The sequence below is a fragment of the Colius striatus genome, chromosome 2 (genome assembly GCF_028858725.1).
Source record: "Colius striatus isolate bColStr4 chromosome 2, bColStr4.1.hap1, whole genome shotgun sequence".
Lineage (NCBI taxonomy): Eukaryota > Metazoa > Chordata > Aves > Coliiformes > Coliidae > Colius > Colius striatus.
The window spans coordinates 30,837,396-30,858,990 of NC_084760.1; positions in this window are offsets into that span (position 1 = coordinate 30,837,396).

Sequence of the window (21,595 nt, forward strand, 5' to 3'; positions counted from 1 at the left end):
TTGTGATATTCAAGGGTGACGTGTTTGGGGATGTGTTCAATGAACCGAGGCATACCAATACACCTCACATAGAGAAAAAAATCATTTAAAATACACTACTGTGCAGACTAGCTAATCAAAGCCTACTCAGCCAGGACATTCAGATCACACAGCCACATTTCATATCATCACTGTTAATCTGCTCGTACTGATACACTTCAGCAAGGCCAGAGAGGTAGAAACCTTTGGTCGATGCTCTCAGGAACCACACATCTGCACTGGCTCTTCCCGAACAGGTAAGTGATAGCAAAAGAATTAAATACTAATTCCCGAGAAAAGCAAGTCAAGATTTAAAAGGAGTCACTTAAAGTGAGCAACTGTTGTGCACAAATCACCTCCTGTGGGCGCATCCACAATGATGCTTCAGCTGGGATCACAAGGACCCTTTTGAGTCGAACCTCCTAATCATCCCCATTTACTGCACTTGAGCTCACATCACGGAGTGGTCTCAGAGCTAAACCAGAAAGATGTGTTCCCAGGAGCCTTAATTTACTAAAATTCCCGACATTCAGTCCATGGGACTAGACTAGCATCAGCCTGAAGTACTCTCCTGAAATGTTCTCAGCATCGGCATCAGGTCCAGAGCACCCAAAGTTCCCTTCTGCCAATGCGTTGCTACAAGTCTGCACTGCTTGCTAACGTGGCCACACAATCTGTGTTGTGTTAGGTGCAAGGAATGTTCCTCTTAAGGCCTTAATTTTCAGGTACATGATCAGGTATGAACAGTGACACTTCTAAAAGGGAAATAACACCTTACATGCATTTTATATGGTTTAAGTCAGACCACACAAGTTTTAGGAAAGCACAGTATTTGTTCCAGTATCTCAAGTCTTACTAAGGACTGATCAAATAAAGGTCCCTTCCAATCCCTACCATTCTATGATTCTATAACTGTAAGTTGTATGATCTATTAAATAGGTAGAAATAAATTTCAAATTAGGCTCTTAAAATCACAGAATGGTAGGGGTTGGAAGGGACCTTTAGAGATCATCTAGTCCAACCCCCCTGCAGAAGCAGGTTCACCTAGATCAGGTCACATAGGAACACGTCCAGGCGGGTCTTTTCAATATAACATCCTCCTTAGGCCAGCTATTTCTCAGAAGACACTGACTTAAGTTTACAAACACTGCTGGCATGAATTTGTTCCTTAAAGCCACAAACCTGCAAATACTTAGAGAACTCTTTGCACATGAGCATTTTACATGACCACAGTGTTGCCTACACATAGTAAACCTTAATGCACACATCATCATTTCAACATCAAGACCTATAATCAAGATCATGGACTTCATCAGTACTCATACATCTTCATACTCTGTTACCGAGATTCATCATATGAAATGGTGACAGATGGCCAAAATATTAAGCTTAAGCCAGTTCATGTAGCCTCAGAGAGACGCTCAGCTTTATCACCTTTCCGTATGAGACACAGCTTGCTCAAGACACTCAGAAGAATTTGACTCCTGGCTTTTGAACTTCAAAGGCACCACTAGAGATAGTGGCAAGGTACTTTAACGTTTAACTTGGGCACATTTTTTTTTCTCTATTTGTAGCTATTTTGGAGATTCCTCTATGGCCAATGGAAAGAAACAAGACCTTTTAGGGTATCACCTTTATGTGATCTGAACCACACTTTTACAGAAGAACAGTTGACTATAAAAATAACCAGGTGCAGCAGCGGGAAAATTCCTGCCATCCTAAATTCACTAGGAATTTTACTATTGATTTCAATATGAACTAATGAAGTGAGGTTTCAAGGCATTTGCAGACACTCTTTCTTTATTTAGCACTATTTACAGCAACACTTTGTCCTCTCTCCTTTCCCTAGCAGGACTCAGAAGAACAAAAAACAAAGGATGCTCATGTTTGAGTGCAGAAACAGAAAACAGTTATTGTGCTAACCTCCCTGAAAAGCAAGACAGCACTCAGTGAAAAGTGTATTAGTTCAAATCCCATTATTTGGTAACTCCAAAGAGGTCAATGCAATTGCAGCACAGAATTTGGTCCTGTGTTGCAAATAAAGAAAATGGAGCTAAATTCTGCCCAAGGTACATACACTGAAGTAAGACTACACATTTAGCAGACAGAGGGGAAAAAAAAAACCAGCTTATACTTCACAAGACATGTTTGCTCTGGCACTGTAAATCTCTTACCAAATGCAGTGGACTTACTCCTCTAATTTGAAGAAGAAAGATTTGGATTTTTCTTTTTACAGTCACGTACAAGAATGTGATCACATTAGGATGATTTTCTGTCATCACTTTTCCTTCAATTACAAAACAGAATACAGAGGGTAGGGGATATTATGAAATCACAGTATTGGACTGTATCCCAAAACAAGGATTATACTAAAGAAAGGGGAAATACGAAGTTGTGTCATGACTGTGGTGCTTCAGTTTTACTTAGATAATTCTAACAAAGTAATCATTCATGCCTGATTTACAGATATGCACATATCAAATATGGAATGGAAGATCTTAGTTACCTTCCAGGAAAAGTGTGGAAAATACATGCTCCCTACTGCTTTTATTATTACATGACTAATCTTAATCACATCATATCAGTACAATAATGGACTAAGATAGTTCCAAAACACAGAAATAGTTCTTTCTTTCCCTTTTTTAAGTGGGTTGGACTTTCCTCTCTACAAAATCTATTGCTCAGCTAGAGAGCAAACTTTCATCAAATATTACCTTGCGCTACATACGGCTAATGTTCTACACTTAGAAATCGCAAACTTCCTTTATCATTAAATGTAACAGAGCTTACGAATTTTCAAAACCCTGCAGGTATTCTTGAGACTTTGCATAATTGGAACTGCAAACTGGGATCCTCATAGTTATTCCTGAATTCCACTGAACGTGGTACTTACCTAGTATTGAGGATCTGGGCCTCAGTCTCCCCCAGAATAATCCATCAACACTCCTAGAAAGAGGATACCAGTGCGTGTTTTTCAGGCTGAGCCCTGAACTAAAAATGTGGGAAAATCTTACAGAAAAAAAATCCTGCCGGATGACAGCAATTTATCTTCAAGTGTCATCTCCTCTTTAAATTTTCAGACACTAGAAGGACTAAAATATCACATAAATGTGACATTTTAAAATGTCCTAGAAGTATCAGGGGAGAAAAAATGGAGTTCTCAGGAGCAAAGTCTGCACCTTTTCAGTGGGAGTCAGCCTGAGAGAGTGGGAGTGGAGTCACACTAATTGGTAACAAAGTCATTCAGTTCACTCCTAGACTGGTACTAATTTCATTATTACACTATCTAGAGAAGTGTAATTATTTACACATAATTTCACAAATAAACTGTCTATATTTACACACGAATAATACATCCCAAAGTTAAATTTTGCTCTGGAAAATGTATTTTTCAGTAGCTTATAAAGGCCCAGACTTTAAAGAGAGGGACTGATGCAAACATTGTCTCTGTATGTTCTGTTGATCTTATTTGAGAATTGGTTTAACATTAACAATATATGCTGCACAAAAACTCATAGGGGCTGAACAGTGCTGACCTGCCAATTTAATTTGAAATGACTTGACAGAAAATCTCTAGGCCACCAAATGCTATTATAAAGCACTGTATTCTCATTAAAGGTCTGAGCCCTTTTTTTTCTCCCCGAGGGCAGACTCCTCGTGAGGCTGTCCCTCTGGCATAACATGTGATAGAGCTAATCTGTCTTCACTTGGACAGCATTGCGGCTATGCAAACCCAGGTGGCACTAATAGGTTTACAGTAATAACTATGGAATTGGATACAGTATGTTACACTGTGAGAAATTCCCACAGATCAATTTTTGTGGTGAAGGTTAACCAACAGACATAGAGCCATAATATTCTCTTTTCATGGGTCTGTTAACAATTTTATGGTTTTAAAAATAAAAGAAGAAAGAGTCTCCCATATTTGGACAGAAGGTAAATGTTTAAGTTTTCAAACCTATCAATAATCCATGTACATGAAAAAAATGCTCTCTTGGAAAGACAACTTCTGTTGTCGGTTATTCCAGCACAGATCTGGAGGAATTCCATTGGCTTCAAAGAAGGATACCAATATAAATGAGAGTAGGATATGCCCCCCGAATGTATGTAAAAAACATCATGTCATACCCTTTGGTTCGCACATTTTAGTGGCACTTTTGTAGCTTTATTATTGGAAATTACAATGAGAATAAAATCAGCTGCATAACTAAAATGAAAGCAATATACCACTGAAAATACCCTTGCAGTAGTAAAGCATTATAGGCAGAAACATAAAATTGTGATCTGACCATTTGTGGCCATTAGAGATCCCATGGTACTCTTTGTAAGATTAGGGGTTTTAATCTCAGCGTGCTGGCCAAATTCCAGCATGGGTAATTACATTTTCTATACGTAAATTCTCTGCATTTTACCCAAGGTGGTTGCATTTCCATGGTGCATGAAGTGTTCCTTGCACGTGGATTTTAAAATTCTGTGATACCCGTTAGCACGAAAGGTGTTATACAAGATGTGATATCCTTGTTACGATCAAGTTAGAGTACATTCATTCCAGAAAATAGACAAAGCCATCTGTCAATCAACTACAACATTTAATGCACTGATTAAAAACATCATGTCGGCTCAAGAGGCACTCCTGTGTTGTGGTATGTTACAGTCTTTGCAGCCATAAATTCCATACCCACGTTAGCTACCACAGATGGAACATATTGAGGAGTTAAACACACAGCACTGGTGACTGAAGAGGATGTATACAACCACACTACAAATTCACCCAGCTTGTCAGCCCCCAAACAGCACTATTACCAGCTCAAGTCAAAGCATCTGTCTTGCTTGAGACAAACAAAGCGATCTCCTAGAAAGAGTGTAATCATCTAGGAGAGGGAATTCTGAAACTGAAAACAGCGCCAGACAAAAGAAACACATTTCTCAGCACACAGCCACCTGAGCACTTCAAAAGCAAAGTACCTGTCTATCTGAAGATTGGATGATGGGAGATTGCCTACCCAAGCAATTTATTTCTCCCTCACATGATTCAGGTAGTGCCTCCTACTTCAACACCTACGCATCCTCACTAGTAAGCAAAGACATATGGAAAGAGGGATGATGTACTATGCAGCACTGTGAGATTATTTTCCAGTCCAGAATGCCACCTCATGTATGCCTTGTGCCTATGATTTTGTCAGCCATTGTGGTTCATCTTTCATAAAAAAAAAATGGACTGGAAGCAAAATAACACAGAAAGAAAAAAAAGTCATGAAAAACACTTTCAAGCCTTTCCTTCACTAATGTCTCTTTGCCACATTTTTGACACAGTCAAATTTTCCGGTAAGAGGCTTGATATTCCTTGAGCAGAGAAAGAAACAATTAAAGTAGACTTGACTCTCATATACTTAATTCATCTACTAAGGGGCAAAAAATGCTTTCAGGATTGCTCTCATCATTGATCCACTAAGTCACAGGCCAGGTCTGGAGATGCTCACTCTCGCAGAACGGTGTCTTCATTTGGACTGCGACTATTGCACTGAAACTAGTCATGTATTTCAGACACAACATCTGGTAATGATTTCAATAGTCCATCTTCTTAATTTCAAATCTTCAGATTACTATATTGTATCAGTATCATTTTTGGTTTGATGTGGGATGGTATTCAACCTGTCTATGGCTAATGTGGATATCATGACCAGTGCAGTGTCCAAGTCCAAAAGAATAACATCCTCTTCAGACCATCCCTAATCCAGAGCTTTCAGACCTTACCTTCATACAATGTAGGCATCTCTGTGATGTATCCAGTTGGAATATAGTCTCCCTTTGATGCATGTCATTGCTACTAAGGGTGGAATGACACCTCAAGAGCATGACTCTGATCTCTTCAGATCTAAATCAAGTCTAGAACTGCCAGTCTCTTGATGAAGCAAGCTAAAATCAAGAGAAAAATCTTCCAGGGCCCCCATTCTGAATGCATTGAACAGATGGATGAAGTCAGAAATAAACTACTATGTCCACTGAGTATGAAGAAACAAGACACAGAAATGGTGACTTGTCCAAAACCCCAAGAGTCACCTAAGGAAAACCAGGAATGCTTCTCAGTTCTGTCAAGCTCTGGTTCAGTATCTTACTTTTAAGATTCCTTCTTACCACATGTACTTGCACAGACACAGAATTCTCAATGTCTAATTGATTTGGGCCTTTAATTTTAGGAACATCTTTGAACACCAAAGGAAAAACAAATATAAACAAAAAAACTTCAGTAAGAGATTTCTCATGCTTTACTTCTGAGGAAAAGACCTGGCTGAATCTTATAGCTTTAGAGAAAGGTCTGACTGAGTTTAAAGCCAAATAATAAATTAGCTAATTAATGAATTGTCAGCTCCTGAAATGGTTGCCACATTTTCAGTTACCCACATCCAAACTCAGCCTTTTATCTCAGTTCTTCTTCCCCTTTCAGTGAAATTTCACATTACCTGTTTCTACAACATCACAGCATCAACCTCTGAATTTCCTTTATTTCAAAGTTCTCCTTTCTCAAAAAAAATATATCCAGTCTCCTGTATAGACTCTTGAAACTACACCTTACACAGTTTTATTCTCCACCAGCTCATCTCCATCTTTTCTCCATTCCCTGATGTCGGTCGTCATCATTTTCCCCAGTTATGCAACCCACATTTCCCAATACAAATCACAGTGCTAAAATCACTGCTCTGCTTTGTTCTGTAGCTTCTTATCTTCCTTTACTACTCCCTTCCCTTGCTCTATCACATCTGTCAAACAGCACAGGTTTCCCAACCTCTCCTTCCTCCTCCCAAGTTATCTCTAAAATGCCTCACGTGAATCCTCCTCCCATTCTCATCTTTCTGCACCCCTCTTTTAGGCTTTGCTCTCTCTTTTGTTATTCACCAAGTTACTTTTCTCCTCATTTGTCATTCACTTGCAGTGAATTTCTCCCACAAAGAATCTTAATCATAATGCTATAGAGAGATCTTTAAATCTCTGTTAATCAGAAACCTGAATACTCAGCCCATGTATTTCACACAGCTCAGTACCTATTGTCTCCCTCAGCCAAGTCTATTGTAGGCTCCATGGGGCAGCAGTATTTTCTCCTTGTAGATCTTTATAGTACCAAGTACTCTCCTGGAGCTCAGCAAATAATAAAGCAGTTGTGTATCTTAAAGGAACGAGATAACGCAGTAATAATGACCATAGTGTATGCAATAACTTTTCTCCAGCTGGATCCCAAAGCACTCTATACAATTTGCCAATTAACAGTACAAAATGAAGTATTTACACAGGAATCATTTCACCCACGAACAATGGCATAATGCCAGCCATGCCTTATTTGCATGGAGTTACACAATACAAGTTTAAGACAGGAAGTGAAGACTCACGTCATATTTCCAAGGAGAGTTATGACTGGCATGTTATAATTGCCCGATCTGGTTGTAAAATTCAAATGGCCTCTCAATTTTAAAAATGACACTTTTTGCCAGAATTTTGGAAACATCCAAACCATTTTTTATCTGGTCAATGAAGAAAACAGTTTGACACGCTCCAAACTTGGCATGTTTTCAAAGACTGGTGCAATTTAAAAAGAAAAAAAAAATCAGGACTGGTACTGGTGTATTCTTGAATATCTTTAATAACACTCAAAACTGGAAACCAGCCAGGGCCTGAGCCCTCTTCAACAATTGTCGTAGGCTTTTACTCATGATAAACTGGGACTGATCCTGTTCGATGACAGGAAATATCACATTGTGGAGATCTTAAAAAAACCCAATTTAACAGTGCATTCACATATGCAGCTTAAAATCATAACTTATATGAATTCACTTAATAAAAGCTGAAGTAACTCCTGTGTTTTTCCACACATTAGCAAAAAAACCCCAATTTGAAGTTGGACCTTTTTCATAAATTATTTCTAATCTGGAATATTATAAAGCAGATTACTGCTGTGTTATAACAATGTATTTAGGGTTCATGAAAATCAGAAAGACCGAGTCAAAGAAATATATGTGTGTAGTATGTTATATATTTGTTATTCTGCTTAAAACTATATAAGTGCCAGTTAAAGTGAGTGAATATTTGGAACAATAAGGTAATACTATAGATTTTTAAACTAATTTGGAAGAGAAAATTAAGGACATGTATGTATTTACACGGGGCACACCACTAACATTTAAACAGAAGTTCCATAAGTAAAAGCAACACTTGGTTCTCAAAAGACTTTTAATGGGGTGAAGTCAAATTATTCCGAACGTCTTTACTAACTTTTACACAGTCAGAGTTTCACCCACAGTCCATGGGACAGGGGACTGAATAATGAAAAAAAAAAATTTTTAATAAATCACTCACTGATTGCTCAAAATTTATGAATAATTTATTTGGAGAAGAGTATTCAACCATACGTAAAGCTCGTCAAAGAGGGGCAAATGTGTTTCTGAGTCACTTACTCAACAATTAATGGAAAAAAAACCTATTCACAAATGTCATTCAAACAGCCCTAGACTATAGCAACTTGGTTTCCAGTTGACTCAGTATGTCTTTTAGAAAGGTGCCAGGTTTTCATGCACACTAAGCTTTCTTTCATTATTTGACATCCTCTTGTTTCTATTTTTCCCTTTACCCCAGCAAAATAACCTCTTTTTCCCATACCACCACCACCACTGTTGCAGGCCTGACTTGCTTTGACTGCAAGCCTGGTATGCAACTGTGGTACTGGGCTTGAAACAATCTCTCCCTTCGCCAAGAAGCCTGAAGCAAAGCATACAGACGTTTGAGTTTCCGAATATATACTAGGTGGGGAGCAGAGAGGAAATCCACCTCAAAACAACAGCATGAGTCAGAGGAAACGCAGAAGAGGTGAGACAAGAGCAGGTAGCCACGTTCCTCCACAGCCCCAGCTCCGTGCTCAGGCCTGTGTGCCTGAAAGGACCCAGGAGTCCTAGTGCACAGCCAGGGTGAGTTTCTATTCTGTAGCCACAACATGATTCATCACAACCGTTGGCCAGCTAGGTTGCTGTTGAAAAGAAATCCTTGAATTTGGTGTAATTATGCTTTCTTAACTATAGTGGTGTTAAATGCAGGAAATTCGTGTTGTTATCATTGTTTTTCCAATATGCATTTAAAACGCAGCATTGTAAACACTGGCTGGTGGTACTGCCTCAGCGGGATTTTCCCAGTGCCATGTGAACATAACTGAGCTCGCTCATCTTTCAACAACTCGACACTTTTGGGTTTTTTCAAATGCAACTTAAACAATAAAGGTCAGATTTAAAGACATGGAAAGACAATCAGCTCTGCTTTACCTTTTTTTTTTTAAAGAAGTTATTCATTAGCATTTGATGAGGATTTCCAGCCTACTCTAAACCATCTAGGTTAAACAGAAATGAATGGCTAAGTACAATCTGCCTGAAAAGGAGAGAGAGGTGGAAGAAGGACTGTATGGCACTCATAAACATAGAATCTGTCCTGTCTGTAAGCAAGGTGTGCAGAAATCGTTGACTTTGCTTATTTTCTTGTGTTTTGAGTAGAGCAAAGGCAAAGTGAATTGAAAGAAACAGAAAAGACTAGAGAACAAGGCTATATAATAGCTGTTCTGAAGGAAAAATGATTTTTAAAAGCCAGCATTTTTCATGCAGATCTGCTTTAAAATAATGGCACATAGAACTAGGTACGCTACTTTCTTAATTTAGAGTTTTATAATACAATTTGATTTGGCATCCAGAATATATAATCATTACCATAATGTGAATGCTATAATCCTTGTGACATCTATTCTACCTACTCTTTTTGCTGCTATTTTGGCTTGATTCTAAGAAATCGTACCAAAACAAGCATTACTTTTACTAATAAAGGTCAAGCATAGCTAAGTACCACTTAGCAAAATCTTATCTACCTGAATAACTAATTACTTAGAAATGACAAATACACATTCACAGTAATGTGTATGCTTTCATTTCCACACAATGTCCATCCATTAACACTCACTGTGCATCCAAATTCACCAATTGAAAGATGTATTTTGCAGAGTGTGTTTTTAAAGGTAAGTACTTTTTGCATCCTTGGACAGTCTTTGGGTCTGTACCAGAGAAGCAAGGCCTGGTGCTAAGAGGATAAAAAGCGGGTGGTGTGGTTTACAGCTCCAGTTGCTCCTTCAATGGCACTTATCCATCTGAGTCACATGTGAAGTCACACAGTACTAAGCACAAGAAACAGCTGGAGGTGCTGCCTTTCAGAGGCAGCGTACAGCCTGGCGTTAACCTACGCAAAACCAGCAGAAAGATAAAGTCAGGGCTGGGAATAAAAGACGGCAATTCAGGGAACCCACTGATCACCAAACAGCCCTGGGGCTTAGCTCAGGCTTGGCAGGATCACAATCATCTGACCTTCCTGATTAGCAAGATGGGAGAAGGGAGGAGATGGAAGGGATTTGTAAGGAGGATGAAAGATCAACTGAACTCTGACAGAAACAACCTTCCCAAGACCCTTGCGTCTAATGTCAGCAGTTAGTTTGTATTTTCACATTTAATTTGGATGCTGGCGGACCAAAGTCTCCCAGGCACAACCTGTCACCACGCTCATTTCAATAGTGTTAAAGTGGGATACATTTGTCCCGTTGATTACATTTTAAATTGCCGTCATCTACTCTTTATGCTTGTAGCATTAGACTGAGATTTTTTCTCAGCATTTATTTCAAGCAGGAGCCTTGCCACACACCAGAACATTCACGCTACTGACCATTTAACCACCTAACCCCTTGAAAGAAAAGAACCCTTTTTCTTTTTCCCTCCCCTCTCTAGCAGATCAACATTCAGGTCCCATCCATTCCCTATGGAAATGACCCCTCTGCAAACATCCCATTACCTAATATTTACTACACTGGTGCAGAGTCCGAAAGGTAAATTTGAAAAGCGGGGATTGGAGTCCTCATAAACAACTGACCAAGAAATGCTTTGGGAACAGCAGGCACATAGGCTTCATTAGCTGTTAGGAGGGCTACAAAAGCCATTCACAACACCCTTGTTGACACTGCTGTACTTTTTCAGGACTACTCTTGCTAATAAAACTGCAAAGGGATTAACCAAGAAGTTTCACAGAAATCGCCACAAAATGCCTTAGCATTCAGAATCCTGCTCTTGCAGCCCTGACACAAATTCCTGTTCAAATCATCAGCTATTTGGAGCACATCAAGGTTCTTCCTAAAAGAAGAAGGGCAAAAGGCAGAACAAATTTCTGGCAACAAGCTGATAACAAAGAAGTCAATTAAAAACTTTCAAAGAAAAATTACAAAGGAATAATGGAAATTACCATCCACATAAACACATCATCCTGCCCAGGTCACAAATTCCTGATTCTATCTTGCCCTTCTAATCAGGCAGCAGGATGGCATAGCTACCAATTGGCAAGTAATGCTTCTGCAACAGCAGTTTTGGTATCATGACAGCTGCCACAGCCTTCTGGATTCAAGCAGCAGAGTAAAACCACTTCTACTAAAATACAGTTTGTATTTATCCTTCCATGGTAATGTTATTAAACTACGTTTCTTCCAAAAGAAGGCAGATGCAGGGGAAACGGCTCTAACGAGCACGCCTTGCCAGATCTGAGCAGAGAAGAACGTTCGCAATAGGTGGATGTGCCCTCTAAACTGCAAGTGCCAGGCATGAGCCTTAGCCCCCACCTTTCAGAGGGTCCCTCTGTTCAGACTAGAGGTTACTCAGTACCTCGTTGCGTCAACGCTGAGGCATTCTGTAAAAGTTGTCTACACTTGAAGTTTGCCTGAGTGAGGAGGCCGGGATTGGGCTCCTGTTTATATCCTCTGTTCCTGCTTCAATCAAACGTTTTAGTGCATGATCCTACTACATTACACACCTCATTAAAAAAAAAAAACCCCTCTCTGCTTCATTTTGCTTTCATGAGCAATTTCCATTTCATTTGTGATTTTTTAAGCAGAAAACCCTTGGCACCAGTTTTGCAGATGACATACAGAAAAGGTTGGGGGTTTTTGTTGCCTTTTTTTTTTTCCTCTTAAAGAAAATGGGATAAGAGGTAGAGGTTTTATATTCCACCACTTCTGAGACATATGTTCTGCTCTCCCACCAGTTATGAAGTGATTACTGGAGTGGCACAAACAGATTTTTTTTAACAAAGTGAAGGTGTGATTTTCTCAGGTTCTGTGAGAACATGCATGCTTATTTTTACCAACCCAATCTGTTTTCCAGTAGTTTAATGTCCGCAGGGTTTATAAGGCTATCTTAGGTGTCGGATTAAACGCAGCTTGCAGAGTGCTACCTGACTATGGAAGTTTAAAGAAAAAGACTCAGAGAAACCAGAAATTATACAAGACTCAAAGTAATTTGGAGACTAATTTAAATACACAAAAAGATTGACCTTTTTTGCCACTTGCCCATATACGGTTCTCTAAAGCCCAAAGGCCCTCATATCATAAATACTTGCTTTGTTTTAGAAACGTCACTGAAGATCTGTCCCTAAATAATTTACATAAACAGCCTGACTTGTAAAACTATTATTTTTACTCCACAAAAAGGAATTTGAACTTATAAACACTTTACTACCTAGAACAGCAATTCCCATGCGGGAAATGGGACTTGATTTTCTGCACCTTGACCATTTAAACTGGCCATAAAATGTTACCAAAGGAATAAGTGAAAAGATCTGATTTTATATCAATTTACACCTATTTTTCAGGTATATAAAAACCAAGACAAGGTGATTTCCCTACAAGACACTGTAGGGAAAGGGTTCACACCTGAATTGAACTGCTCACCTATTCCACATTATCAGCCAAAAATCTATAAGCACACAGAGAGAAGACAGTGCTCCTCCAAGACAGGCTCAAAGCAAAATTTTGGTCTGTTACACTGGGACAAATTTAGAATAACCACTTCAAATGCAGTTACTTGGGACCAGAGGAAGTGAGAACAAAATTTGGCAAGGACTGTACAGGGAAGTAGTCAGCATTCAATCCTTGATCAAAATCTTCAGGCCGAGTCTCTGTACAGAGAATTTACATTGGTTTAAAAAACAGTTTATCTGAAAATCCCTTCATGGTTGTATTTCAGACTGTCATATAACAGTTTAACTCATGATTTAGCAATGCAAGCTAAACTGTAGATTTCCAGACTGGTTGAAATCTATACATTTCAGCTTCTGCAAAGTTTTGAAGCCATTTTAAGCATAGTACCTTTGAAAGAAAAGAATCCTTCGGTTAAATCATCAAAACTTTACAGGTAGATACAAGTCTTACACAGGACAATATGCCTTAAATATGTTTCTGCTCAATGGTTTTACTTTGTCAGTGCTAGTAAGACAAGCAGTTTGTGGGGTATTTTGTTGACACAAGATAGTTCAGCACTCCTAATCAAGATTTTTTTTTTTCCCAAGAACAGTCTTCATCCTTACCTCTATGCTGAGGGATTGGACAGTGAGGTCAAAGTCATTAGTCCCTGACAAAAGCCTTAACAGGTCCCAGTAAGCACGCTCCGTAGGATTTTTTGTTGTTGCTTGTTATTTTGGATGAACAGTACCCCCTCCTTGCAAACTGGGAATTTCAGGGCAGTCTCATACCCCCGGCCACACTCACAGAGCCAGCAAGGTCTTGTGCTCAGCAGCAGAGCTAGCGGAGACCCTTTGGTGCAGGGGCACAGGCACTTTGGACCCCTTTGAAATGCAGCATTACTGAAATCAGAAATTTAACTGTAAAGTTGAAAGGAAAATAGAAACTGGGAAAAATTCTACACATCGAAACTTAGAGAACAGATATCCTTTTGTAGAAAGTAGCTAGAGATAGCTGTGGCCATTTCATCTATAGACCTCTTATAATGACAAAGTCACTTCTGACTTCAAAGTTGTTCTTATAGCTTTGTTTTTCCCTGCTTGCCCATTACAGTACTTCCTAATACTGAAACACCTCCTCAGTGATGGAATTTTTTTTCTGGCACACAAGCTTCCTATACCCTCTTAGTCCACTCTGTTCTTTCCTGCTGGCTTTACCAAATTTGTTTCAGACAAAGCTAAGAACAATTAAACATTCCCCTTTTAAAATTTACTACATATACTCGCATCGTCTCGTAATTATAGGACAGTCATCTCAAACATCTTGTATGAATTACAACAAGTTATTTTTATTTATTTTTTACTATCTGCTTATTACCATCATTTAAAAAAATCCAACAACACAAAACACACAAACAAAAGGCACAATGGAAATTAAAGTGCAATAATCTATGGCAATGGAAAATGTTAAGTATCTGCTTTAGATCCACAGAGGCAAGGAAATTAAAGGAGGCTTAAACTCTGAGCTAATGCTTCATCCTTAATTCATTTTCTTGTGCCTATATACTGAGGTCTGGGCACAATGAATATGTGAAAAGACACGTTAATGCATCGTGGACCTGGTGTGCAATCAATTGATAGGGAATTTAATATAACTCTGATCAGACTGGGCCAGAGATTTCAGTGATAAGTAATACCAAGCAAAGAATTTACATTTCAATTCGGGCCTTCCTTGAGTGTTTTGCTTTAATTCATGCTCCAAATACTTTTAGAAAAGAAGGCTTCTGCTGAGGCATCCTATACAAGGCAATGAATGTCCGACAGTAGTTATACTCTGTGATTTAATTGCATTGGTATTTCTTAAAAATAAGAGGTCATATGTCACCAGTCAACATCAGGGTCTGAATCTCTTCTCTTAAAGACTACTAAAAATTATTGTCCCATTTACAACAGGAGAGGCATATTAGGCCTAATATTGCAGATTTTGTTTGTACTCACAAAGGGCTCACAAGACCTCATAATCCTATATTCTAACGAAGCAAAAATATCTTACATGGTATTAACATCAAATCAAACAGAAACTCGTGCTCTGTGATAGATCTTTTTTTTTTTTGTCAAGAGGAAAAGCTTGCTTTTAAAAGTTCTTTCTTCCCCGAGCTTGCTTCTTAGATTTCCTATGAAATGAAACAAGATTTTAAAGACTGAAAAGTCATAAAAAATACATAAATGGTGTAATCTTCCCACTGTAAATATCCACGTTGAAACGACAAAGGAAAGTAGGTGTATGCAAAATCACTGCAAATAAATTGCTACATGTTCTGTATCTCCTAGAACTGCTCTACAGTTTTTATTACATTTTTGTTCATTAGAGATTGCTATAGAGATCTCTGCATTGCAAGTAGCTACACCATTTCAGTGCTTTGCTGTTTCAGAAGAGCAGATTTTCTTGATTAATAACAAAAGGTTTTGTTGGGATCAGAGCTGTTTCCCACCATCTCTATGCAAACCCGGCAACACAAACTGTGTACATTAGCATTTCAAGGAGCCTCCTATTAATGATGGCAAGAAAAGCTCCTCTCGGTGGGTAAAATCCATTTTGTCCTCTCTTGTGACATCTGTTCTAACTTTTAAAGCCAGAAAGGAAACTAGATAATGCCAGAGAGTCTTTTGATTTACTGTATTGGCACTTGTGATGATGCTTCAGACTATAAAAGCATGTAACCCTAGTGGACATACATGACTGTGTAAATGTGAACATCTGCATATTCCCACAACATAGGGTGAATTGAAGAAGTAATTCCAAAGTTCTTTGTGAAACTTTTAACTAGCTTTTTTTTTTTCTTTTCAGGATTTCATAATTATGCTTTCAATTACTTCTATACGATACAAAATTCAACATTTTAGATTGTATTTTTATGTTACTGCTACATATGTTTTTTGAATTAATTTCATTTCCCAAAAGCTTTCACTTTTTTTTTTACAATTTTTGTAAGTAAAGACATTTAAGCAAATAGAGTTGGAGAAGCTGAAATATCATTAAAAAAATAAAACCCTGAACAGCCTAGGATAAGAAAAAGTAAACTAAACCCTGCAGATTTCTTACCTCTTTACACCATCTGTGCAGTATTGCTCTTAGGCCTTTTACATTGGTCATCCTGGGAACAAAGCTGAAGGCAGATTCCAGCAGTTTTTCCATTCACTATTCATTCAGAGGTTCATCAGCTCCATATGGATCCAGCCAACTGCTGTGTTAAATCAGAGCCTTTTCCCAGAATTGACATGGTAATGAAGTCATGGTATTGCTCACAGAAAAGGCCTCCATAGGTATTTTCCTCTCTAACAAATCCAGCCTTTTCACCCCATTCACTCCCTAAAATTATCTAATAACGTTGCAACATCTGTGAACTGGGTTTTTGCCTTTTAATGTCTAGTATGTTTTATTACATGACTATGCATTACATACTGGTTAACAAGACTCCTACACAACCAAGGAAATAAAATAAACTTGCACTCTTTCCAGCTCAGATTGTTTTGTCCCCTTTTTATTTTAATTTATATCTGCTATATCTATTTTTCTCCAGATAGAGCTGTCCAGAGTACAAGATGATCTCCAACATTTCTGATCTCTGGCAGAAAGTGGGTTTAGAAAGATTCCAGGAAGAAAAAATGTTTCATCACAAAATGGTAAATCCATCAATACAAAAAACTGTGTTAATGGCAACTACATTCTAATTGTTTCCTTCACCAGTAGTATGACTCTGAACATTGCTTTAACAGCAATGGCTCAATATTTGTTAAAGACAAAATCTGAGACAGTTTATTTCTGCAATGCTCCATCTGAAATTAATATGTAGATACTGCCTTGATATGACAACACGAGGTATCTGCATTGGAAAACTACACCTTTCTCATGGTAACAACGCACTCGAACAAACATGATCTATAAAAACAGGTATCACTTATAGATGTGTACACCGAAGTGTAGTCATACACTGACTAGAGAGAACAGTTTAGTTACTTGCAGTTAGTGTAGGCCTTGGAGATTGATTGTCAGTACACGTTCCACTTCCGGTCTGCATGTACCTCAATACTTTTTTTGTATGAGTCAACGCCGTGTCCTGGTAGATTCCGGCATTTTGGATTGGAAAGCAGAAAGACAGAGCACTGGATCCCCGTCCTGCACCCACGCAGAACAGCCATAACTCAGAGGGAAGCAGTGTGGCTTACAAATGGACCATGGCCCAGGATCAGAGTTACAGCGGGTGTACCAGGCAAGCGACTAAAGACTGTTCTTTGAGAAACTCTCTGTGGTATCCCTCTCAAATCTTGAATACTCCTCACAGTGCTGGTCCTGGCATCTCACAACAGATGTAGTAAGAGTTATTGCATATATAGAGAAGGGCAAACAAAACAATTAAAGGGACAGAGCAGTTGCTCTAAGAAGGAATGAGTGACTAGAAAAAGATTAGGAGTCCAATTTGAAGAGGAGGTAGCTGAGAGAGGGAATGTAAGTTAGGTTTATAAAATCATGCAGGTAGTAGAAAAGCTGAAAGTAGAACTCTTGAACAATTTCTGCAACACTAGCACTAGTGGTCACTCGAGGAAACCAGTGGGAGGTTGATTTAAAAGCAGCACCTGTTGAACTTCTGTGATGTAGAAGACTGTGGAGGGAGACTGCTTTTTTTGGGTACTAAAAAATAATGAGATCATTTGATGGGCCATGAGTCTATACAGAAAATACTGAATGGGCTAAGCAAGGCTACAGACTAACATTGCTAATACAACTGCTCTGGCTACTAGGGAAGTCAAGGGGAATGACTGTGGAAAGCAGATAGGCTAGTATAGTCTCCTTAAACAACATCTCCTGTTTCTGCTTGGGGAGACAGAACACCTGGGCAGATGGACATTGGCCTGATCGAGTCAGCACCATTCCCAAGTTCTTTATTACATCCTGGGAATGTCATTCAGTCATCAGATCCTAGAGCTCAGCATTCTTTCAAATTGAAAATGTCTGCAGGACTGCTTTGCCAAAACCAGCATCAAACACGAACCTGCTATTCAAAGTAAATTGGTCTAAAGGCAGACAGAAGACCAAGTCACAGAGAATCAGGAACAGCTTTGGAGCAAAAACTGTGATTTCCTATTCTCAGCTGACACATATATTTCATAGTGCATCCAGTAACAGAAGACAAACTTTATTAGAGAGAGACAACTACTGGTTGTCTTATGGTGGAGCTTCAACTGGGTATGTGACAATCTCCTGGGAGATGTGAGACCACATATAGTCACTGATATCTCAACATGATGCTGCATTATCATTAGGTGACAGCATCTGTGCAGGAGTAGTTCCTGGGAAAAAAAGTATTCTTGTCTGTGCCTAGTGCAGAAAGATGCACCATCACGATTCTCAAGATGGAAATGGAACAACAAATAGTGCTGCTAGGATCCATATGCTTCTCTTGGGTGAATTAACTCAGAAGTATCCACTAATAGTGAGACAGGCCAAACAAACCAACCTTTAATCCTGACATCTGTAAGTCTATCATATCTAAGGATACAAAGGTCCAAGTCTGAGGATATTCCTCCTATACTTTTAATTCCAGAGGGTTAGACAGTTGTAAGGCACAATGACAGCTCCACTGGCACAGTCACTCAAAAATGTTACCCTAGGAGCATCCAAATCTGTCTTGGGATTCATGACAAGAATCACATGAAGAATAAAGAAGCATTTGATGAGTATGTACATCCCGAAGATGTTTAGGGCAAATTAGGAAAATAAAATATAGAAAATAGAAAATAAAATAATCTGTTTGTATAGAAATAGAAAGAAATGCAAGAAAAAATAACATCTGCAAAGAAACACATAGTAGATTGTGCAAACAAATACTCTTCCTGTAAAGATTTTGTTTTACCTATCCATGAAAAACAGCTGCTGAGTCAGAGTCAACCCCCTCCATTTGTCCACGCTTTAGCTTTCAAGTTAACAAAGTTTCTACCACCTAACATAATGTTAACTGAGCAGCAAAGACAAATATCACGCTAACTACAACTCTCTGGTCCCTCTGAATTCAGTCAGGACCCCATCCTGTGAAGTGATACCAGGCCTTGATGCAACAACTGCCGCAGCAAAAATATGGAACTGAGAGCAAAGGCCAGGCGAGTTTCAAGTCCTGGTTAGTAAGTCCTGCTGTGGCAGGCCACTGTGGTAGCCTCGCACACCAAATGGATGGTTTCTACCAAGGTTTTCTTCATGTCCCTTGACATCAGGCAGTTATGAAGAGGAAATGTGATCAGCTTCCTCAAGAAATCACACAGGCCATCTCTGCAGAACAGTATGTCTCCTCCTCTCCAGGCAGCAGAGCTTCCAAGTTGGTTAAAACCAAGCTCTTCTGTACAGCAAAGAGCTGACATGTTAACTCACCCTTTCAAAAGAAGAGCAGGGCAGGGGGAAGGGGGGACAAATCTTCAGTTCCAGTAAGGAAGATGCACTTATGCTGAGTCTCTGAGGAACAATGCTAAAGAAGTTGGGCATTGCCTTTCTCTGGAACATCTACTGACAACTGTTCTTGCCCTTTTCTGGAAAGAGCTTTTTAACTACTCAATGCACTTTAGACCTCTTTATTCCCAAGTCAGGCAGAATAGCTGTTTAAATGCTGCCTGGGTCATGGATGTATGGCATTGTGTTGCCACTGCTTCCCCAATATTTGCAAAAGGATTGCTTATTATATAAGTATTATGCATCTCCCCTGCTTGCTTCTTCCTATAGGCTACAATGAAGAACAACGTAGTCATGCTTGAAAGTTTTCTAACCCAGTACACAAACATTCACCTCCAGGAACAGATCACACAAAATATTTACAAAATCATTACATCTAATATTTGGAGACTGTGATGCAGTATCTCCCTGTCTGCCAGGTAGCTATAAACCCTTGGAGATGTATGCCAAAGGTAATGCTGATGGAGGGAAAAGACTGCTTGTTTGAAATGGGATGCTGGCACCTTGTCAGCACAGAGTTTATTCCTTAGTCAGAGATGCTCAGTCCTGCTTACACATAGCACTGCTCAGGTCACAAGAGGGTGAGGAAGAACTAAAGAGGCAAATCTGTCTCTTCAGCCAACTAAACCTATGCTTGCAGGTGGAAACCCATATTCCAGCTCCTTCTTGAATTCCTGTAAGTGACAGTGCTTTCACTGTAACTTCTATACTTGGGGTATGGGCTGACTGATTTAGTGATACTACGTGAGACAGGAAAAAAGATCCCTTCCCCTTGTCCCAGGAGTTAGAGACACTTTGCTCCTCCATTACGGCTATTGGAGTTGTAATGAATGAAAACAAATGAAAACATAATTCTGGTTGGAATCAGACCCACAAGAGTTTCTAAAAGACAGAATCCTTCACAGTCTGGCTCAGTGAATCCCACTCTGGGCGAAAAGGCATCTACTTTACATCTACTCAGGGATTTGCTGCAGCAAGTTAATCAGTTAATTCCATTTTTACTAATGAGCTGGGGAAAAAAATGAACCTCCAACATGAAGAACAGCTTTTCCAGCCTCTCAGAAGCAGACACAAGCCAACAGACATAAGGACTAGAACATTTTCCTGGCTAGAAGTACCTGGAGTTTGAGGCACAAAAGCACAAAATATGGAAGAGACTATGCTGCTGTTATCAGTGAAGGAACAAGGAAAGACACTGCAGGGTTGTCAGTCCTGACAACTTTCCTAAGTACCAACGCTCCATTTACAGAATTAAAACACCATATGAATCATATGTGTAAATTTAGGACCACAACAATTATATGTTTCTCTTCACAGTTCACAGAAGGCTCAAACCTGCAGAAATCTTTGCCTTTATCTTTCAAAGGGCAGATACACTCTTTTACTCTCCCCTCAAAGAGTCCTCCAGTTTTTCACCTCTCTTGCTTTTAGACCAGCTTTCAACAACAGTCAGTGATTCTTGGAATTCAGTGGTAATTGTACAGCATTTCTATTTTTTCTCTCACCTCTTTTAATCCTTCCTGCCTACTGCTGGTGGGGTTTGGGGTTTTTTTTCATTTGTAGGAAAGTATTTTCAGCTTCCCCTCATCTGTTCCTTTCTGGAGTTCCTCTTCTTGCCACTTCTTTACACTCTTGCTTTCCACTTAACATTTGTGTTTAGGTACACATCACCCACATCATTCTTCACAAACTGCTACCTGCAGCTTTTGTTTGCATTGACCACCACCTCCCTAATATTTGCTGCCTCTATATTTAATCCATCACAAGCCACAGGAGACCTATTTTTCCTACAGTTGTCTAGCCCTTGAAATGAAGACTACAGATAATTTCTGGAATTATAATCAACTGACACATAAATCAGTAAAGACATTTATCTCCACTAATGACCACCCATACTTTCCAAACTAAAAAACAAACAAACAAACCAACCACAAAGCAAGTAGTAAAATATCTCACTAGTTACTACAGTGTTTATCATCTAGGTGTCTTTTTTGGCCCTTCATAAGAGCACAAACAGATCAGACAAGCATTAGTGCACAGAACAACAGCACATCCATAAAATAAGGTACTCATTAACAAGAAATACCAGCATCCAGATTCCTCACCAATATGCCAAGAAAATCGAGATGAAGGACTGGCAGGAATTTCAGGCCTGCTGTACATATTCTTTTGTAATTTCTTTAAAGATGAGGTGGGAGAAAATATGCTCAGTTGTTTGCAAGACTTTTTTAAAGAAGCAAAGTTTGCTTTGAAGTTCATAAACTTGCCAGTATGTTAGCTTGTGGCTATTACATT